Source organism: Prionailurus bengalensis, unplaced genomic scaffold, assembly GCF_016509475.1.
Source record: "Prionailurus bengalensis isolate Pbe53 unplaced genomic scaffold, Fcat_Pben_1.1_paternal_pri Un_scaffold_71, whole genome shotgun sequence".
Classification (NCBI taxonomy): domain Eukaryota; kingdom Metazoa; phylum Chordata; class Mammalia; order Carnivora; family Felidae; genus Prionailurus; species Prionailurus bengalensis.
The window spans coordinates 40,542-60,556 of record NW_025091171.1 but is presented as its reverse complement, the minus strand read 5'-3'; the positions used below and the strand labels follow the sequence as shown (position 1 = coordinate 60,556).

At 73.0% G+C, this 20,015-nt stretch overlaps 16 non-coding genes across 16 annotated transcripts; all 16 read left to right on the top strand.

The window, feature by feature from the left end:
- The first annotated feature begins 408 nt into the window (after window positions 1–408).
- Window positions 409–527, top strand: LOC122478501. The gene has a single exon (XR_006296037.1). It is a non-coding gene; the product is annotated as a 5S ribosomal RNA (ribosomal RNA).
- A 1,178-nt stretch (window positions 528–1,705) lies between these two features.
- Window positions 1,706–1,824, top strand: LOC122478500. Its single transcript, XR_006296036.1, has one exon. It is a non-coding gene; the product is annotated as a 5S ribosomal RNA (ribosomal RNA).
- A 1,182-nt stretch (window positions 1,825–3,006) lies between these two features.
- LOC122478498 lies at window positions 3,007–3,125 on the top strand. Its single transcript, XR_006296034.1, has one exon. It is a non-coding gene; the product is annotated as a 5S ribosomal RNA (ribosomal RNA).
- A 1,163-nt stretch (window positions 3,126–4,288) lies between these two features.
- Window positions 4,289–4,407, top strand: LOC122478497. The gene has a single exon (XR_006296033.1). It is a non-coding gene; the product is annotated as a 5S ribosomal RNA (ribosomal RNA).
- Window positions 4,408–5,582: 1,175 nt separating this feature from the next.
- Window positions 5,583–5,701, top strand: LOC122478496. The gene has a single exon (XR_006296032.1). It is a non-coding gene; the product is annotated as a 5S ribosomal RNA (ribosomal RNA).
- A 1,163-nt stretch (window positions 5,702–6,864) lies between these two features.
- LOC122478495 lies at window positions 6,865–6,983 on the top strand. Its single transcript, XR_006296031.1, has one exon. It is a non-coding gene; the product is annotated as a 5S ribosomal RNA (ribosomal RNA).
- A 1,163-nt stretch (window positions 6,984–8,146) lies between these two features.
- On the top strand, window positions 8,147–8,265 carry LOC122478494. Its single transcript, XR_006296030.1, has one exon. It is a non-coding gene; the product is annotated as a 5S ribosomal RNA (ribosomal RNA).
- Window positions 8,266–9,443: 1,178 nt separating this feature from the next.
- LOC122478493 lies at window positions 9,444–9,562 on the top strand. The gene has a single exon (XR_006296029.1). It is a non-coding gene; the product is annotated as a 5S ribosomal RNA (ribosomal RNA).
- A 1,163-nt stretch (window positions 9,563–10,725) lies between these two features.
- Window positions 10,726–10,844, top strand: LOC122478492. Its single transcript, XR_006296028.1, has one exon. It is a non-coding gene; the product is annotated as a 5S ribosomal RNA (ribosomal RNA).
- A 1,163-nt stretch (window positions 10,845–12,007) lies between these two features.
- LOC122478491 lies at window positions 12,008–12,126 on the top strand. Its single transcript, XR_006296027.1, has one exon. It is a non-coding gene; the product is annotated as a 5S ribosomal RNA (ribosomal RNA).
- Window positions 12,127–13,289: 1,163 nt separating this feature from the next.
- Window positions 13,290–13,408, top strand: LOC122478490. The gene has a single exon (XR_006296026.1). It is a non-coding gene; the product is annotated as a 5S ribosomal RNA (ribosomal RNA).
- A 1,171-nt stretch (window positions 13,409–14,579) lies between these two features.
- On the top strand, window positions 14,580–14,698 carry LOC122478489. The gene has a single exon (XR_006296025.1). It is a non-coding gene; the product is annotated as a 5S ribosomal RNA (ribosomal RNA).
- A 1,164-nt stretch (window positions 14,699–15,862) lies between these two features.
- Window positions 15,863–15,981, top strand: LOC122478487. The gene has a single exon (XR_006296023.1). It is a non-coding gene; the product is annotated as a 5S ribosomal RNA (ribosomal RNA).
- Window positions 15,982–17,144: 1,163 nt separating this feature from the next.
- On the top strand, window positions 17,145–17,263 carry LOC122478486. Its single transcript, XR_006296022.1, has one exon. It is a non-coding gene; the product is annotated as a 5S ribosomal RNA (ribosomal RNA).
- A 1,178-nt stretch (window positions 17,264–18,441) lies between these two features.
- LOC122478485 lies at window positions 18,442–18,560 on the top strand. Its single transcript, XR_006296021.1, has one exon. It is a non-coding gene; the product is annotated as a 5S ribosomal RNA (ribosomal RNA).
- A 1,163-nt stretch (window positions 18,561–19,723) lies between these two features.
- On the top strand, window positions 19,724–19,842 carry LOC122478484. The gene has a single exon (XR_006296020.1). It is a non-coding gene; the product is annotated as a 5S ribosomal RNA (ribosomal RNA).
- Window positions 19,843–20,015: the final 173 nt, after the last annotated feature.

Below are 20,015 nucleotides of genomic sequence, written 5' to 3'. Positions count from 1 at the left end.
GGGCCTGCCACATGGCCCACCCTCACTTTCACCTTCTTCCCAGTGAGCACCCCGGGGTGTGGTGTGGTGAGGGGCGGTGTGGTGCGGGGCTGCGAGGTGCAGTGCGGTGCGGTGCGGGATGGAAGCTGAGGACGGCGTGGGGCCAGGGCGCGAGCAGCCTGCAAGAGTCCCGGGATTGGAGAACGCCGGGGCTTGCGCCACAGCGCCTTGCCAGGGTCCTCTTGCGCCGCCTCCGCCACCCGCCCGGGGCCCGCGGCGGAGGGCGGCGGCAGCCAGGCAGCCAGGCAGCCAGGCAGCCAGGCAGCCAGGCAGCCAGGCAGGCAGGCGCGTGCATGGGTGAAGCGCGGCACCCGCTGGGCTTGGGACGCGTGGAGCAGGCTCTTGAGGCGCCCAGCGGCAGCCGCCGGCGTCTACGGCCATACCACCCTGAACGCGCCCGATCTCGTCTGATCTCGGAAGCTAAGCAGGGTCGGGCCTGGTTAGTACTTGGATGGGAGACCGCCTGGGAATACCGGGTGCTGTAGGCTTTTTTTGCCTTTTGCCTTTTGCCTCTGGCCTCCTTGACCTCTCCTTTGGCGCCCGCCGCCCCTCCCCCCTCCCTCCGTGTGTCCCTCTCTCCCCGGGGAGCGCGTCTCCTGGGGCCAAACACACCCCGCCCACTGCTCCCTCAGCTCCTCCCGGGCCGGCAAAGCGGCCTGGCCTGGCCTGGCCTAGCCCTGCCTGGCCCCGCCCCGCCTCGCCCCGCCCCGCCCCCCGAGCCCGCACACCGCACACCCCACGGCACTTCCCAAGGGGTCCGCTCGCCGCTCCCCGCTCCCCACTGCCCGCACCAGGCTAAATCCCACTGCACCGGCTGGAAGCCACGCCCCAGCTTTGCACCTTTCCTGACACTGCACCCGCACGCACGGAGGGGTGGGGGGGTGCGGTGAGGGCGGGGCCGGGGGCTGGCGCCTGGGGACTGGAGGGTGGGGGCTGGCTGGGTGGATACAAGAACCCAGGAGCGGGCGGGGAGGGCGGGGCAGCGAGACCCCACACTCGGACTCCGCCACGGGCCTGGGCTCCCTGGGTCCCGGACCTCTTCCCTCCCTCGAGCCCTCATCCCCAGGGCCCCCGGCGGCGTTTGGCGAGGCCCGGCTAGGGCAGCGGGCTCGGGCTGGTGATGTTCTCTGGGGGCGCTGGGGCCTCCGGGGTGGCTTTGCACCAGGTGGGGCGGACGGGAATGAAAGGCGGGGGGGTTGGGGGGGCTGGCTGCGCTCGCCCTGGGACTGGGGAGGAGGCGCTGAGAACCCGGCGGGGTGTGTGTGTGGGGTGGGGGGCCCAGAAGGAAAGGCCGGCCGGATGCCCCACGCTCGCTTCCACCCTCTTCCCAGTGAGCGGCCCGACGTGGTGCGGTGCGGTGCGGTGCGGTGCGGTGCGGTGAGGGATGGAAGCGGAGGCGGGCGTGGGGCCAAGCCGGGAGCAGCGTGCAAGAGTCCCGGGATCGGTGAAGGCCGGGGCTTGCGCCACAGCGCCTTGCCAGGGTCCTCTTGCGCCGCCTCCGCCACCCGCCCGGGGCCCGCGGCGGAGGGCGGCGGCAGCCAGGCAGCCAGGCAGCCAGGCAGCCAGGCAGCCAGGCAGGCAGGCGCGTGCATGGGTGAAGCGCGGCACCCGCTGGGCTTGGGACGCGTGGAGCAGGCTCTTGAGGCGCCCAGCGGCAGCCGCCGGCGTCTACGGCCATACCACCCTGAACGCGCCCGATCTCGTCTGATCTCGGAAGCTAAGCAGGGTCGGGCCTGGTTAGTACTTGGATGGGAGACCGCCTGGGAATACCGGGTGCTGTAGGCTTTTTTTGCCTTTTGCCTTTTGCCTCTGGCCTCCTTGACCTCTCCTTTGGCGCCCGCCGCCCCTCCCCCCTCCCTCCGTGTGTCCCTCTCTCCCCGGGGAGCGCGTCTCCTGGGGCCAAACACACCCCGCCCACTGCTCCCTCAGCTCCTCCCGGGCCGGCAAAGCGGCCTGGCCTGGCCTGGCCTAGCCCTGCCTGGCCCCGCCCCGCCTCGCCCCGCCCCGCCCCCCGAGCCCGCACACCGCACACCCCACGGCACTTCCCAAGGGGTCCGCTCGCCGCTCCCCGCTCCCCACTGCCCGCACCAGGCTAAATCCCACTGCACCGGCTGGAAGCCACGCCCCAGCTTTGCACCTTTCCTGACACTGCACCCGCACGCACGGAGGGGTGGGGGGGTGCGGTGAGGGCGGGGCCGGGGGCTGGCGCCTGGGGACTGGAGGGTGGGGGCTGGCTGGGTGGATACAAGAACCCAGGAGCGGGCGGGGAGGGCGGGGCAGCGAGACCCCACACTCGGACTCCGCCACGGGCCTGGGCTCCCTGGGTCCCGGACCTCTTCCCTCCCTCGAGCCCTCATCCCCAGGGCCCCCGGCGGCGTTTGGCGAGGCCCGGCTAGGGCAGCGGGCTCGGGCTGGTGATGTTCTCTGGGGGCGCTGGGGCCTCCGGGGTGGCTTTGCACCAGGTGGGGCGGACGGGAATGAAAGGCGGGGGGGTTGGGGGGGCTGGCTGCGCTCGCCCTGGGACTGGGGAGGAGGCGCTGAGAACCCGGCGGGGTGTGTGTGTGGGGTGGGGGGCCCAGAAGGAAAGGCCGGCCGGATGCCCCACGCTCGCTTCCACCCTCTTCCCAGTGAGCGGCCCGACGTGGTGCGGTGCGGTGCGGTGCGGTGCGGTGCGGTGAGGGATGGAAGCGGAGGCGGGCGTGGGGCCAAGCCGGGAGCAGCGTGCAAGAGTCCCGGGATCGGTGAAGGCCGGGGCTTGCGCCACAGCGCCTTGCCAGGGTCCTCTTGCGCCGCCTCCGCCACCCGCCCGGGGCCCGCGGCGGAGGGCGGCGGCAGCCAGGCAGCCAGGCAGCCAGGCAGCCAGGCAGCCAGGCAGGCAGGCAGGCGCGTGCATGGGTGAAGCGCGGCACCCGCTGGGCTTGGGACGCGTGGAGCAGGCTCTTGAGGCGCCCAGCGGCAGCCGCCGGCGTCTACGGCCATACCACCCTGAACGCGCCCGATCTCGTCTGATCTCGGAAGCTAAGCAGGGTCGGGCCTGGTTAGTACTTGGATGGGAGACCGCCTGGGAATACCGGGTGCTGTAGGCTTTTTTTGCCTTTTGCCTTTTGCCTCTGGCCTCCTTGACCTCTCCTTTGGCGCCCGCCGCCCCTCCCCCCTCCCTCCGTGTGTCCCTCTCTCCCCGGGGAGCGCGTCTCCTGGGGCCAAACACACCCCGCCCACTGCTCCCTCAGCTCCTCCCGGGCCGGCAAAGCGGCCTGGCCTGGCCTGGCCTAGCCCTGCCTGGCCCCGCCCCGCCTCGCCCCGCCCCGCCCCCCGAGCCCGCACACCGCACACCCCACGGCACTTCCCAAGGGGTCCGCTCGCCGCTCCCCGCTCCCCACTGCCCGCACCAGGCTAAATCCCACTGCACCGGCTGGAAGCCACGCCCCAGCTTTGCACCTTTCCTGACACTGCACCCGCACGCACGGAGGGGTGGGGGGGTGCGGTGAGGGCGGGGCCGGGGGCTGGCGCCTGGGGACTGGAGGGTGGGGGCTGGCTGGGTGGATACAAGAACCCAGGAGCGGGCGGGGAGGGCGGGGCAGCGAGACCCCACACTCGGACTCCGCCACGGGCCTGGGCTCCCTGGGTCCCGGACCTCTTCCCTCCCTCGAGCCCTCATCCCCAGGGCCCCCGGCGGCGTTTGGCGAGGCCCGGCTAGGGCAGCGGGCTCGGGCTGGTGATGTTCTCTGGGGGCGCTGGGGCCTCCGGGGTGGCTTTGCACCAGGTGGGGCGGACGGGAATGAAAGGCGGGGGGGTTGGGGGGGCTGGCTGCGCTCGCCCTGGGACTGGGGAGGAGGCGCTGAGAACCCGGCGGGGTGTGTGTGTGGGGTGGGGGGCCCAGAAGGAAAGGCCGGCCGGATGCCCCACGCTCGCTTCCACCCTCTTCCCAGTGAGCGGCCCGACGTGGTGCGGTGCGGTGCGGTGCGGGATGGAAGCGGAGGCGGGCGTGGGGCCAAGCCGGGAGCAGCGTGCAAGAGTCCCGGGATCGGTGAAGGCCGGGGCTTGCGCCACAGCGCCTTGCCAGGGTCCTCTTGCGCCGCCTCCGCCACCCGCCCGGGGCCCGCGGCGGAGGGCGGCGGCAGCCAGGCAGCCAGGCAGCCAGGCAGCCAGGCAGCCAGGCAGGCAGGCGCGTGCATGGGTGAAGCGCGGCACCCGCTGGGCTTGGGACGCGTGGAGCAGGCTCTTGAGGCGCCCAGCGGCAGCCGCCGGCGTCTACGGCCATACCACCCTGAACGCGCCCGATCTCGTCTGATCTCGGAAGCTAAGCAGGGTCGGGCCTGGTTAGTACTTGGATGGGAGACCGCCTGGGAATACCGGGTGCTGTAGGCTTTTTTTGCCTTTTGCCTTTTGCCTCTGGCCTCCTTGACCTCTCCTTTGGCGCCCGCCGCCCCTCCCCCCTCCCTCCGTGTGTCCCTCTCTCCCCGGGGAGCGCGTCTCCTGGGGCCAAACACACCCCGCCCACTGCTCCCTCAGCTCCTCCCGGGCCGGCAAAGCGGCCTGGCCTGGCCTGGCCTAGCCCTGCCTGGCCCCGCCCCGCCTCGCCCCGCCCCGCCCCCCGAGCCCGCACACCGCACACCCCACGGCACTTCCCAAGGGGTCCGCTCGCCGCTCCCCGCTCCCCACTGCCCGCACCAGGCTAAATCCCACTGCACCGGCTGGAAGCCACGCCCCAGCTTTGCACCTTTCCTGACACTGCACCCGCACGCACGGAGGGGTGGGGGGGTGCGGTGAGGGCGGGGCCGGGGGCTGGCGCCTGGGGACTGGAGGGTGGGGGCTGGCTGGGTGGATACAAGAACCCAGGAGCGGGCGGGGAGGGCGGGGCAGCGAGACCCCACACTCGGACTCCGCCACGGGCCTGGGCTCCCTGGGTCCCGGACCTCTTCCCTCCCTCGAGCCCTCATCCCCAGGGCCCCCGGCGGCGTTTGGCGAGGCCCGGCTAGGGCAGCGGGCTCGGGCTGGTGATGTTCTCTGGGGGCGCTGGGGCCTCCGGGGTGGCTTTGCACCAGGTGGGGCGGACGGGAATGAAAGGCGGGGGGGTTGGGGGGGCTGGCTGCGCTCGCCCTGGGACTGGGGAGGAGGCGCTGAGAACCCGGCGGGGTGTGTGTGTGGGGTGGGGGGCCCAGAAGGAAAGGCCGGCCGGATGCCCCACGCTCGCTTCCACCCTCTTCCCAGTGAGCGGCCCGACGTGGTGCGGTGCGGTGCGGTGCGGTGCGGTGCGGGGGATGGAAGCGGAGGCGGGCGTGGGGCCAAGCCGGGAGCAGCGTGCAAGAGTCCCGGGATCGGTGAAGGCCGGGGCTTGCGCCACAGCGCCTTGCCAGGGTCCTCTTGCGCCGCCTCCGCCACCCGCCCGGGGCCCGCGGCGGAGGGCGGCGGCAGCCAGGCAGCCAGGCAGCCAGGCAGCCAGGCAGCCAGGCAGGCAGGCGCGTGCATGGGTGAAGCGCGGCACCCGCTGGGCTTGGGACGCGTGGAGCAGGCTCTTGAGGCGCCCAGCGGCAGCCGCCGGCGTCTACGGCCATACCACCCTGAACGCGCCCGATCTCGTCTGATCTCGGAAGCTAAGCAGGGTCGGGCCTGGTTAGTACTTGGATGGGAGACCGCCTGGGAATACCGGGTGCTGTAGGCTTTTTTTGCCTTTTGCCTTTTGCCTCTGGCCTCCTTGACCTCTCCTTTGGCGCCCGCCGCCCCTCCCCCCTCCCTCCGTGTGTCCCTCTCTCCCCGGGGAGCGCGTCTCCTGGGGCCAAACACACCCCGCCCACTGCTCCCTCAGCTCCTCCCGGGCCGGCAAAGCGGCCTGGCCTGGCCTGGCCTAGCCCTGCCTGGCCCCGCCCCGCCTCGCCCCGCCCCGCCCCCCGAGCCCGCACACCGCACACCCCACGGCACTTCCCAAGGGGTCCGCTCGCCGCTCCCCGCTCCCCACTGCCCGCACCAGGCTAAATCCCACTGCACCGGCTGGAAGCCACGCCCCAGCTTTGCACCTTTCCTGACACTGCACCCGCACGCACGGAGGGGTGGGGGGGTGCGGTGAGGGCGGGGCCGGGGGCTGGCGCCTGGGGACTGGAGGGTGGGGGCTGGCTGGGTGGATACAAGAACCCAGGAGCGGGCGGGGAGGGCGGGGCAGCGAGACCCCACACTCGGACTCCGCCACGGGCCTGGGCTCCCTGGGTCCCGGACCTCTTCCCTCCCTCGAGCCCTCATCCCCAGGGCCCCCGGCGGCGTTTGGCGAGGCCCGGCTAGGGCAGCGGGCTCGGGCTGGTGATGTTCTCTGGGGGCGCTGGGGCCTCCGGGGTGGCTTTGCACCAGGTGGGGCGGACGGGAATGAAAGGCGGGGGGGTTGGGGGGGCTGGCTGCGCTCGCCCTGGGACTGGGGAGGAGGCGCTGAGAACCCGGCGGGGTGTGTGTGTGGGGTGGGGGGCCCAGAAGGAAAGGCCGGCCGGATGCCCCACGCTCGCTTCCACCCTCTTCCCAGTGAGCGGCCCGACGTGGTGCGGTGCGGTGCGGTGCGGGATGGAAGCGGAGGCGGGCGTGGGGCCAAGCCGGGAGCAGCGTGCAAGAGTCCCGGGATCGGTGAAGGCCGGGGCTTGCGCCACAGCGCCTTGCCAGGGTCCTCTTGCGCCGCCTCCGCCACCCGCCCGGGGCCCGCGGCGGAGGGCGGCGGCAGCCAGGCAGCCAGGCAGCCAGGCAGCCAGGCAGCCAGGCAGGCAGGCGCGTGCATGGGTGAAGCGCGGCACCCGCTGGGCTTGGGACGCGTGGAGCAGGCTCTTGAGGCGCCCAGCGGCAGCCGCCGGCGTCTACGGCCATACCACCCTGAACGCGCCCGATCTCGTCTGATCTCGGAAGCTAAGCAGGGTCGGGCCTGGTTAGTACTTGGATGGGAGACCGCCTGGGAATACCGGGTGCTGTAGGCTTTTTTTGCCTTTTGCCTTTTGCCTCTGGCCTCCTTGACCTCTCCTTTGGCGCCCGCCGCCCCTCCCCCCTCCCTCCGTGTGTCCCTCTCTCCCCGGGGAGCGCGTCTCCTGGGGCCAAACACACCCCGCCCACTGCTCCCTCAGCTCCTCCCGGGCCGGCAAAGCGGCCTGGCCTGGCCTGGCCTAGCCCTGCCTGGCCCCGCCCCGCCTCGCCCCGCCCCGCCCCCCGAGCCCGCACACCGCACACCCCACGGCACTTCCCAAGGGGTCCGCTCGCCGCTCCCCGCTCCCCACTGCCCGCACCAGGCTAAATCCCACTGCACCGGCTGGAAGCCACGCCCCAGCTTTGCACCTTTCCTGACACTGCACCCGCACGCACGGAGGGGTGGGGGGGTGCGGTGAGGGCGGGGCCGGGGGCTGGCGCCTGGGGACTGGAGGGTGGGGGCTGGCTGGGTGGATACAAGAACCCAGGAGCGGGCGGGGAGGGCGGGGCAGCGAGACCCCACACTCGGACTCCGCCACGGGCCTGGGCTCCCTGGGTCCCGGACCTCTTCCCTCCCTCGAGCCCTCATCCCCAGGGCCCCCGGCGGCGTTTGGCGAGGCCCGGCTAGGGCAGCGGGCTCGGGCTGGTGATGTTCTCTGGGGGCGCTGGGGCCTCCGGGGTGGCTTTGCACCAGGTGGGGCGGACGGGAATGAAAGGCGGGGGGGTTGGGGGGGCTGGCTGCGCTCGCCCTGGGACTGGGGAGGAGGCGCTGAGAACCCGGCGGGGTGTGTGTGTGGGGTGGGGGGCCCAGAAGGAAAGGCCGGCCGGATGCCCCACGCTCGCTTCCACCCTCTTCCCAGTGAGCGGCCCGACGTGGTGCGGTGCGGTGCGGTGCGGGATGGAAGCGGAGGCGGGCGTGGGGCCAAGCCGGGAGCAGCGTGCAAGAGTCCCGGGATCGGTGAAGGCCGGGGCTTGCGCCACAGCGCCTTGCCAGGGTCCTCTTGCGCCGCCTCCGCCACCCGCCCGGGGCCCGCGGCGGAGGGCGGCGGCAGCCAGGCAGCCAGGCAGCCAGGCAGCCAGGCAGCCAGGCAGGCAGGCGCGTGCATGGGTGAAGCGCGGCACCCGCTGGGCTTGGGACGCGTGGAGCAGGCTCTTGAGGCGCCCAGCGGCAGCCGCCGGCGTCTACGGCCATACCACCCTGAACGCGCCCGATCTCGTCTGATCTCGGAAGCTAAGCAGGGTCGGGCCTGGTTAGTACTTGGATGGGAGACCGCCTGGGAATACCGGGTGCTGTAGGCTTTTTTTGCCTTTTGCCTTTTGCCTCTGGCCTCCTTGACCTCTCCTTTGGCGCCCGCCGCCCCTCCCCCCTCCCTCCGTGTGTCCCTCTCTCCCCGGGGAGCGCGTCTCCTGGGGCCAAACACACCCCGCCCACTGCTCCCTCAGCTCCTCCCGGGCCGGCAAAGCGGCCTGGCCTGGCCTGGCCTAGCCCTGCCTGGCCCCGCCCCGCCTCGCCCCGCCCCGCCCCCCGAGCCCGCACACCGCACACCCCACGGCACTTCCCAAGGGGTCCGCTCGCCGCTCCCCGCTCCCCACTGCCCGCACCAGGCTAAATCCCACTGCACCGGCTGGAAGCCACGCCCCAGCTTTGCACCTTTCCTGACACTGCACCCGCACGCACGGAGGGGTGGGGGGGTGCGGTGAGGGCGGGGCCGGGGGCTGGCGCCTGGGGACTGGAGGGTGGGGGCTGGCTGGGTGGATACAAGAACCCAGGAGCGGGCGGGGAGGGCGGGGCAGCGAGACCCCACACTCGGACTCCGCCACGGGCCTGGGCTCCCTGGGTCCCGGACCTCTTCCCTCCCTCGAGCCCTCATCCCCAGGGCCCCCGGCGGCGTTTGGCGAGGCCCGGCTAGGGCAGCGGGCTCGGGCTGGTGATGTTCTCTGGGGGCGCTGGGGCCTCCGGGGTGGCTTTGCACCAGGTGGGGCGGACGGGAATGAAAGGCGGGGGGGTTGGGGGGGCTGGCTGCGCTCGCCCTGGGACTGGGGAGGAGGCGCTGAGAACCCGGCGGGGTGTGTGTGTGGGGTGGGGGGCCCAGAAGGAAAGGCCGGCCGGATGCCCCACGCTCGCTTCCACCCTCTTCCCAGTGAGCGGCCCGACGTGGTGCGGTGCGGTGCGGTGCGGTGCGGTGCGGTGAGGGATGGAAGCGGAGGCGGGCGTGGGGCCAAGCCGGGAGCAGCGTGCAAGAGTCCCGGGATCGGTGAAGGCCGGGGCTTGCGCCACAGCGCCTTGCCAGGGTCCTCTTGCGCCGCCTCCGCCACCCGCCCGGGGCCCGCGGCGGAGGGCGGCGGCAGCCAGGCAGCCAGGCAGCCAGGCAGCCAGGCAGCCAGGCAGGCAGGCGCGTGCATGGGTGAAGCGCGGCACCCGCTGGGCTTGGGACGCGTGGAGCAGGCTCTTGAGGCGCCCAGCGGCAGCCGCCGGCGTCTACGGCCATACCACCCTGAACGCGCCCGATCTCGTCTGATCTCGGAAGCTAAGCAGGGTCGGGCCTGGTTAGTACTTGGATGGGAGACCGCCTGGGAATACCGGGTGCTGTAGGCTTTTTTTGCCTTTTGCCTTTTGCCTCTGGCCTCCTTGACCTCTCCTTTGGCGCCCGCCGCCCCTCCCCCCTCCCTCCGTGTGTCCCTCTCTCCCCGGGGAGCGCGTCTCCTGGGGCCAAACACACCCCGCCCACTGCTCCCTCAGCTCCTCCCGGGCCGGCAAAGCGGCCTGGCCTGGCCTGGCCTAGCCCTGCCTGGCCCCGCCCCGCCTCGCCCCGCCCCGCCCCCCGAGCCCGCACACCGCACACCCCACGGCACTTCCCAAGGGGTCCGCTCGCCGCTCCCCGCTCCCCACTGCCCGCACCAGGCTAAATCCCACTGCACCGGCTGGAAGCCACGCCCCAGCTTTGCACCTTTCCTGACACTGCACCCGCACGCACGGAGGGGTGGGGGGGTGCGGTGAGGGCGGGGCCGGGGGCTGGCGCCTGGGGACTGGAGGGTGGGGGCTGGCTGGGTGGATACAAGAACCCAGGAGCGGGCGGGGAGGGCGGGGCAGCGAGACCCCACACTCGGACTCCGCCACGGGCCTGGGCTCCCTGGGTCCCGGACCTCTTCCCTCCCTCGAGCCCTCATCCCCAGGGCCCCCGGCGGCGTTTGGCGAGGCCCGGCTAGGGCAGCGGGCTCGGGCTGGTGATGTTCTCTGGGGGCGCTGGGGCCTCCGGGGTGGCTTTGCACCAGGTGGGGCGGACGGGAATGAAAGGCGGGGGGGTTGGGGGGGCTGGCTGCGCTCGCCCTGGGACTGGGGAGGAGGCGCTGAGAACCCGGCGGGGTGTGTGTGTGGGGTGGGGGGCCCAGAAGGAAAGGCCGGCCGGATGCCCCACGCTCGCTTCCACCCTCTTCCCAGTGAGCGGCCCGACGTGGTGCGGTGCGGTGCGGTGCGGGATGGAAGCGGAGGCGGGCGTGGGGCCAAGCCGGGAGCAGCGTGCAAGAGTCCCGGGATCGGTGAAGGCCGGGGCTTGCGCCACAGCGCCTTGCCAGGGTCCTCTTGCGCCGCCTCCGCCACCCGCCCGGGGCCCGCGGCGGAGGGCGGCGGCAGCCAGGCAGCCAGGCAGCCAGGCAGCCAGGCAGCCAGGCAGGCAGGCGCGTGCATGGGTGAAGCGCGGCACCCGCTGGGCTTGGGACGCGTGGAGCAGGCTCTTGAGGCGCCCAGCGGCAGCCGCCGGCGTCTACGGCCATACCACCCTGAACGCGCCCGATCTCGTCTGATCTCGGAAGCTAAGCAGGGTCGGGCCTGGTTAGTACTTGGATGGGAGACCGCCTGGGAATACCGGGTGCTGTAGGCTTTTTTTGCCTTTTGCCTTTTGCCTCTGGCCTCCTTGACCTCTCCTTTGGCGCCCGCCGCCCCTCCCCCCTCCCTCCGTGTGTCCCTCTCTCCCCGGGGAGCGCGTCTCCTGGGGCCAAACACACCCCGCCCACTGCTCCCTCAGCTCCTCCCGGGCCGGCAAAGCGGCCTGGCCTGGCCTGGCCTAGCCCTGCCTGGCCCCGCCCCGCCTCGCCCCGCCCCGCCCCCCGAGCCCGCACACCGCACACCCCACGGCACTTCCCAAGGGGTCCGCTCGCCGCTCCCCGCTCCCCACTGCCCGCACCAGGCTAAATCCCACTGCACCGGCTGGAAGCCACGCCCCAGCTTTGCACCTTTCCTGACACTGCACCCGCACGCACGGAGGGGTGGGGGGGTGCGGTGAGGGCGGGGCCGGGGGCTGGCGCCTGGGGACTGGAGGGTGGGGGCTGGCTGGGTGGATACAAGAACCCAGGAGCGGGCGGGGAGGGCGGGGCAGCGAGACCCCACACTCGGACTCCGCCACGGGCCTGGGCTCCCTGGGTCCCGGACCTCTTCCCTCCCTCGAGCCCTCATCCCCAGGGCCCCCGGCGGCGTTTGGCGAGGCCCGGCTAGGGCAGCGGGCTCGGGCTGGTGATGTTCTCTGGGGGCGCTGGGGCCTCCGGGGTGGCTTTGCACCAGGTGGGGCGGACGGGAATGAAAGGCGGGGGGGTTGGGGGGGCTGGCTGCGCTCGCCCTGGGACTGGGGAGGAGGCGCTGAGAACCCGGCGGGGTGTGTGTGTGGGGTGGGGGGCCCAGAAGGAAAGGCCGGCCGGATGCCCCACGCTCGCTTCCACCCTCTTCCCAGTGAGCGGCCCGACGTGGTGCGGTGCGGTGCGGTGCGGGATGGAAGCGGAGGCGGGCGTGGGGCCAAGCCGGGAGCAGCGTGCAAGAGTCCCGGGATCGGTGAAGGCCGGGGCTTGCGCCACAGCGCCTTGCCAGGGTCCTCTTGCGCCGCCTCCGCCACCCGCCCGGGGCCCGCGGCGGAGGGCGGCGGCAGCCAGGCAGCCAGGCAGCCAGGCAGCCAGGCAGCCAGGCAGGCAGGCGCGTGCATGGGTGAAGCGCGGCACCCGCTGGGCTTGGGACGCGTGGAGCAGGCTCTTGAGGCGCCCAGCGGCAGCCGCCGGCGTCTACGGCCATACCACCCTGAACGCGCCCGATCTCGTCTGATCTCGGAAGCTAAGCAGGGTCGGGCCTGGTTAGTACTTGGATGGGAGACCGCCTGGGAATACCGGGTGCTGTAGGCTTTTTTTGCCTTTTGCCTTTTGCCTCTGGCCTCCTTGACCTCTCCTTTGGCGCCCGCCGCCCCTCCCCCCTCCCTCCGTGTGTCCCTCTCTCCCCGGGGAGCGCGTCTCCTGGGGCCAAACACACCCCGCCCACTGCTCCCTCAGCTCCTCCCGGGCCGGCAAAGCGGCCTGGCCTGGCCTGGCCTAGCCCTGCCTGGCCCCGCCCCGCCTCGCCCCGCCCCGCCCCCCGAGCCCGCACACCGCACACCCCACGGCACTTCCCAAGGGGTCCGCTCGCCGCTCCCCGCTCCCCACTGCCCGCACCAGGCTAAATCCCACTGCACCGGCTGGAAGCCACGCCCCAGCTTTGCACCTTTCCTGACACTGCACCCGCACGCACGGAGGGGTGGGGGGGTGCGGTGAGGGCGGGGCCGGGGGCTGGCGCCTGGGGACTGGAGGGTGGGGGCTGGCTGGGTGGATACAAGAACCCAGGAGCGGGCGGGGAGGGCGGGGCAGCGAGACCCCACACTCGGACTCCGCCACGGGCCTGGGCTCCCTGGGTCCCGGACCTCTTCCCTCCCTCGAGCCCTCATCCCCAGGGCCCCCGGCGGCGTTTGGCGAGGCCCGGCTAGGGCAGCGGGCTCGGGCTGGTGATGTTCTCTGGGGGCGCTGGGGCCTCCGGGGTGGCTTTGCACCAGGTGGGGCGGACGGGAATGAAAGGCGGGGGGGTTGGGGGGGCTGGCTGCGCTCGCCCTGGGACTGGGGAGGAGGCGCTGAGAACCCGGCGGGGTGTGTGTGTGGGGTGGGGGGCCCAGAAGGAAAGGCCGGCCGGATGCCCCACGCTCGCTTCCACCCTCTTCCCAGTGAGCGGCCCGACGTGGTGCGGTGCGGTGCGGTGCGGGATGGAAGCGGAGGCGGGCGTGGGGCCAAGCCGGGAGCAGCGTGCAAGAGTCCCGGGATCGGTGAAGGCCGGGGCTTGCGCCACAGCGCCTTGCCAGGGTCCTCTTGCGCCGCCTCCGCCACCCGCCCGGGGCCCGCGGCGGAGGGCGGCGGCAGCCAGGCAGCCAGGCAGCCAGGCAGCCAGGCAGCCAGGCAGGCAGGCGCGTGCATGGGTGAAGCGCGGCACCCGCTGGGCTTGGGACGCGTGGAGCAGGCTCTTGAGGCGCCCAGCGGCAGCCGCCGGCGTCTACGGCCATACCACCCTGAACGCGCCCGATCTCGTCTGATCTCGGAAGCTAAGCAGGGTCGGGCCTGGTTAGTACTTGGATGGGAGACCGCCTGGGAATACCGGGTGCTGTAGGCTTTTTTTGCCTTTTGCCTTTTGCCTCTGGCCTCCTTGACCTCTCCTTTGGCGCCCGCCGCCCCTCCCCCCTCCCTCCGTGTGTCCCTCTCTCCCCGGGGAGCGCGTCTCCTGGGGCCAAACACACCCCGCCCACTGCTCCCTCAGCTCCTCCCGGGCCGGCAAAGCGGCCTGGCCTGGCCTGGCCTAGCCCTGCCTGGCCCCGCCCCGCCTCGCCCCGCCCCGCCCCCCGAGCCCGCACACCGCACACCCCACGGCACTTCCCAAGGGGTCCGCTCGCCGCTCCCCGCTCCCCACTGCCCGCACCAGGCTAAATCCCACTGCACCGGCTGGAAGCCACGCCCCAGCTTTGCACCTTTCCTGACACTGCACCCGCACGCACGGAGGGGTGGGGGGGTGCGGTGAGGGCGGGGCCGGGGGCTGGCGCCTGGGGACTGGAGGGTGGGGGCTGGCTGGGTGGATACAAGAACCCAGGAGCGGGCGGGGAGGGCGGGGCAGCGAGACCCCACACTCGGACTCCGCCACGGGCCTGGGCTCCCTGGGTCCCGGACCTCTTCCCTCCCTCGAGCCCTCATCCCCAGGGCCCCCGGCGGCGTTTGGCGAGGCCCGGCTAGGGCAGCGGGCTCGGGCTGGTGATGTTCTCTGGGGGCGCTGGGGCCTCCGGGGTGGCTTTGCACCAGGTGGGGCGGACGGGAATGAAAGGCGGGGGGGTTGGGGGGGCTGGCTGCGCTCGCCCTGGGACTGGGGAGGAGGCGCTGAGAACCCGGCGGGGTGTGTGTGTGGGGTGGGGGGCCCAGAAGGAAAGGCCGGCCGGATGCCCCACGCTCGCTTCCACCCTCTTCCCAGTGAGCGGCCCGACGTGGTGCGGTGCGGTGCGGTGCGGTGCGGTGGGATGGAAGCGGAGGCGGGCGTGGGGCCAAGCCGGGAGCAGCGTGCAAGAGTCCCGGGATCGGTGAAGGCCGGGGCTTGCGCCACAGCGCCTTGCCAGGGTCCTCTTGCGCCGCCTCCGCCACCCGCCCGGGGCCCGCGGCGGAGGGCGGCGGCAGCCAGGCAGCCAGGCAGCCAGGCAGCCAGGCAGCCAGGCAGGCAGGCGCGTGCATGGGTGAAGCGCGGCACCCGCTGGGCTTGGGACGCGTGGAGCAGGCTCTTGAGGCGCCCAGCGGCAGCCGCCGGCGTCTACGGCCATACCACCCTGAACGCGCCCGATCTCGTCTGATCTCGGAAGCTAAGCAGGGTCGGGCCTGGTTAGTACTTGGATGGGAGACCGCCTGGGAATACCGGGTGCTGTAGGCTTTTTTTGCCTTTTGCCTTTTGCCTCTGGCCTCCTTGACCTCTCCTTTGGCGCCCGCCGCCCCTCCCCCCTCCCTCCGTGTGTCCCTCTCTCCCCGGGGAGCGCGTCTCCTGGGGCCAAACACACCCCGCCCACTGCTCCCTCAGCTCCTCCCGGGCCGGCAAAGCGGCCTGGCCTGGCCTGGCCTAGCCCTGCCTGGCCCCGCCCCGCCTCGCCCCGCCCCGCCCCCCGAGCCCGCACACCGCACACCCCACGGCACTTCCCAAGGGGTCCGCTCGCCGCTCCCCGCTCCCCACTGCCCGCACCAGGCTAAATCCCACTGCACCGGCTGGAAGCCACGCCCCAGCTTTGCACCTTTCCTGACACTGCACCCGCACGCACGGAGGGGTGGGGGGGTGCGGTGAGGGCGGGGCCGGGGGCTGGCGCCTGGGGACTGGAGGGTGGGGGCTGGCTGGGTGGATACAAGAACCCAGGAGCGGGCGGGGAGGGCGGGGCAGCGAGACCCCACACTCGGACTCCGCCACGGGCCTGGGCTCCCTGGGTCCCGGACCTCTTCCCTCCCTCGAGCCCTCATCCCCAGGGCCCCCGGCGGCGTTTGGCGAGGCCCGGCTAGGGCAGCGGGCTCGGGCTGGTGATGTTCTCTGGGGGCGCTGGGGCCTCCGGGGTGGCTTTGCACCAGGTGGGGCGGACGGGAATGAAAGGCGGGGGGGTTGGGGGGGCTGGCTGCGCTCGCCCTGGGACTGGGGAGGAGGCGCTGAGAACCCGGCGGGGTGTGTGTGTGGGGTGGGGGGCCCAGAAGGAAAGGCCGGCCGGATGCCCCACGCTCGCTTCCACCCTCTTCCCAGTGAGCGGCCCGACGTGGTGCGGTGCGGTGCGGTGCGGTGATGGAAGCGGAGGCGGGCGTGGGGCCAAGCCGGGAGCAGCGTGCAAGAGTCCCGGGATCGGTGAAGGCCGGGGCTTGCGCCACAGCGCCTTGCCAGGGTCCTCTTGCGCCGCCTCCGCCACCCGCCCGGGGCCCGCGGCGGAGGGCGGCGGCAGCCAGGCAGCCAGGCAGCCAGGCAGCCAGGCAGCCAGGCAGGCAGGCGCGTGCATGGGTGAAGCGCGGCACCCGCTGGGCTTGGGACGCGTGGAGCAGGCTCTTGAGGCGCCCAGCGGCAGCCGCCGGCGTCTACGGCCATACCACCCTGAACGCGCCCGATCTCGTCTGATCTCGGAAGCTAAGCAGGGTCGGGCCTGGTTAGTACTTGGATGGGAGACCGCCTGGGAATACCGGGTGCTGTAGGCTTTTTTTGCCTTTTGCCTTTTGCCTCTGGCCTCCTTGACCTCTCCTTTGGCGCCCGCCGCCCCTCCCCCCTCCCTCCGTGTGTCCCTCTCTCCCCGGGGAGCGCGTCTCCTGGGGCCAAACACACCCCGCCCACTGCTCCCTCAGCTCCTCCCGGGCCGGCAAAGCGGCCTGGCCTGGCCTGGCCTAGCCCTGCCTGGCCCCGCCCCGCCTCGCCCCGCCCCGCCCCCCGAGCCCGCACACCGCACACCCCACGGCACTTCCCAAGGGGTCCGCTCGCCGCTCCCCGCTCCCCACTGCCCGCACCAGGCTAAATCCCACTGCACCGGCTGGAAGCCACGCCCCAGCTTTGCACCTTTCCTGACACTGCACCCGCACGCACGGAGGGGTGGGGGGGTGCGGTGAGGGCGGGGCCGGGGGCTGGCGCCTGGGGACTGGAGGGTGGGGGCTGGCTGGGTGGATACAAGAACCCAGGAGCGGGCGGGGAGGGCGGGGCAGCGAGACCCCACACTCGGACTCCGCCACGGGCCTGGGCTCCCTGGGTCCCGGACCTCTTCCCTCCCTCGAGCCCTCATCCCCAGGGCCCCCGGCGGCGTTTGGCGAGGCCCGGCTAGGGCAGCGGGCTCGGGCTGGTGATGTTCTCTGGGGGCGCTGGGGCCTCCGGGGTGGCTTTGCACCAGGTGGGGCGGACGGGAATGAAAGGCGGGGGGGTTGGGGGGGCTGGCTGCGCTCGCCCTGGGACTGGGGAGGAGGCGCTGAGAACCCGGCGGGGTGTGTGTGTGGGGTGGGGGGCCCAGAAGGAAAGGCCGGCCGGATGCCCCACGCTCGCTTCCACCCTCTTCCCAGTGAGCGGCCCGACGTGGTGCGGTGCGGTGCGGTGCGGGATGGAAGCGGAGGCGGGCGTGGGGCCAAGCCGGGAGCAGCGTGCAAGAGTCCCGGGATCGGTGAAGGCCGGGGCTTGCGCCACAGCGCCTTGCCAGGGTCCTCTTGCGCCGCCTCCGCCACCCGCCCGGGGCCCGCGGCGGAGGGCGGCGGCAGCCAGGCAGCCAGGCAGCCAGGCAGCCAGGCAGCCAGGCAGGCAGGCGCGTGCATGGGTGAAGCGCGGCACCCGCTGGGCTTGGGACGCGTGGAGCAGGCTCTTGAGGCGCCCAGCGGCAGCCGCCGGCGTCTACGGCCATACCACCCTGAACGCGCCCGATCTCGTCTGATCTCGGAAGCTAAGCAGGGTCGGGCCTGGTTAGTACTTGGATGGGAGACCGCCTGGGAATACCGGGTGCTGTAGGCTTTTTTTGCCTTTTGCCTTTTGCCTCTGGCCTCCTTGACCTCTCCTTTGGCGCCCGCCGCCCCTCCCCCCTCCCTCCGTGTGTCCCTCTCTCCCCGGGGAGCGCGTCTCCTGGGGCCAAACACACCCCGCCCACTGCTCCCTCAGCTCCTCCCGGGCCGGCAAAGCGGCCTGGCCTGGCCTGGCCTAGCCCTGCCTGGCCCCGCCCCGCCTCGCCCCGCCCCGCCCCCCGAGCCCGCACACCGCACACCCCACGGCACTTCCCAAGGGGTCCGCTCGCCGCTCCCCGCTCCCCACTGCCCGCACCAGGCTAAATCCCACTGCACCGGCTGGAAGCCACGCCCCAGCTTTGCACCTTTCCTGACACTGCACCCGCACGCACGGAGGGGTGGGGGGGTGCGGTGAGGGCGGGGCCGGGGGCTGGCGCCTGGGGACTGGAGGGTGGGGGCTGGCTGGGTGGATACAAGAACCCAGGAGCGGGCGGGGAGGGCGGGGCAGCGAGACCCCACACTCGGACTCCGCCACGGGCCTGGGCTCCCTGGGTCCCGGACCTCTTCCCTCCCTCGAGCCCTCATCCCCAGGGCCCCCGGCGGCGTTTGGCGAGGCCCGGCTAGGGCAGCGGGCTCGGGCTGGTGATGTTCTCTGGGGGCGCTGGGGCCTCCGGGGTGGCTTTGCACCAGGTGGGGCGGACGGGAATGAAAGGCGGGGGGGTTGGGGGGGCTGGCTGCGCTCGCCCTGGGACTGGGGAGGAGGCGCTGAGAACCCGGCGGGGTGTGTGTGTGGGGTGGGGGGCCCAGAAGGAAAGGCCGGCCGGATGCCCCACGCTCGCTTCCACCCTCTTCCCAGTGAGCGGCCCGACGTGGTGCGGTGCGGTGCGGTGCGGTGCGGTGCGGTGAGGGATGGAAGCGGAGGCGGGCGTGGGGCCAAGCCGGGAGCAGCGTGCAAGAGTCCCGGGATCGGTGAAGGCCGGGGCTTGCGCCACAGCGCCTTGCCAGGGTCCTCTTGCGCCGCCTCCGCCACCCGCCCGGGGCCCGCGGCGGAGGGCGGCGGCAGCCAGGCAGCCAGGCAGCCAGGCAGCCAGGCAGCCAGGCAGGCAGGCGCGTGCATGGGTGAAGCGCGGCACCCGCTGGGCTTGGGACGCGTGGAGCAGGCTCTTGAGGCGCCCAGCGGCAGCCGCCGGCGTCTACGGCCATACCACCCTGAACGCGCCCGATCTCGTCTGATCTCGGAAGCTAAGCAGGGTCGGGCCTGGTTAGTACTTGGATGGGAGACCGCCTGGGAATACCGGGTGCTGTAGGCTTTTTTTGCCTTTTGCCTTTTGCCTCTGGCCTCCTTGACCTCTCCTTTGGCGCCCGCCGCCCCTCCCCCCTCCCTCCGTGTGTCCCTCTCTCCCCGGGGAGCGCGTCTCCTGGGGCCAAACACACCCCGCCCACTGCTCCCTCAGCTCCTCCCGGGCCGGCAAAGCGGCCTGGCCTGGCCTGGCCTAGCCCTGCCTGGCCCCGCCCCGCCTCGCCCCGCCCCGCCCCCCGAGCCCGCACACCGCACACCCCACGGCACTTCCCAAGGGGTCCGCTCGCCGCTCCCCGCTCCCCACTGCCCGCACCAGGCTAAATCCCACTGCACCGGCTGGAAGCCACGCCCCAGCTTTGCACCTTTCCTGACACTGCACCCGCACGCACGGAGGGGTGGGGGGGTGCGGTGAGGGCGGGGCCGGGGGCTGGCGCCTGGGGACTGGAGGGTGGGGGCTGGCTGGGTGGATACAAGAACCCAGGAGCGGGCGGGGAGGGCGGGGCAGCGAGACCCCACACTCGGACTCCGCCACGGGCCTGGGCTCCCTGGGTCCCGGACCTCTTCCCTCCCTCGAGCCCTCATCCCCAGGGCCCCCGGCGGCGTTTGGCGAGGCCCGGCTAGGGCAGCGGGCTCGGGCTGGTGATGTTCTCTGGGGGCGCTGGGGCCTCCGGGGTGGCTTTGCACCAGGTGGGGCGGACGGGAATGAAAGGCGGGGGGGTTGGGGGGGCTGGCTGCGCTCGCCCTGGGACTGGGGAGGAGGCGCTGAGAACCCGGCGGGGTGTGTGTGTGGGGTGGGGGGCCCAGAAGGAAAGGCCGGCCGGATGCCCCACGCTCGCTTCCACCCTCTTCCCAGTGAGCGGCCCGACGTGGTGCGGTGCGGTGCGGTGCGGGATGGAAGCGGAGGCGGGCGTGGGGCCAAGCCGGGAGCAGCGTGCAAGAGTCCCGGGATCGGTGAAGGCCGGGGCTTGCGCCACAGCGCCTTGCCAGGGTCCTCTTGCGCCGCCTCCGCCACCCGCCCGGGGCCCGCGGCGGAGGGCGGCGGCAGCCAGGCAGCCAGGCAGCCAGGCAGCCAGGCAGCCAGGCAGGCAGGCGCGTGCATGGGTGAAGCGCGGCACCCGCTGGGCTTGGGACGCGTGGAGCAGGCTCTTGAGGCGCCCAGCGGCAGCCGCCGGCGTCTACGGCCATACCACCCTGAACGCGCCCGATCTCGTCTGATCTCGGAAGCTAAGCAGGGTCGGGCCTGGTTAGTACTTGGATGGGAGACCGCCTGGGAATACCGGGTGCTGTAGGCTTTTTTTGCCTTTTGCCTTTTGCCTCTGGCCTCCTTGACCTCTCCTTTGGCGCCCGCCGCCCCTCCCCCCTCCCTCCGTGTGTCCCTCTCTCCCCGGGGAGCGCGTCTCCTGGGGCCAAACACACCCCGCCCACTGCTCCCTCAGCTCCTCCCGGGCCGGCAAAGCGGCCTGGC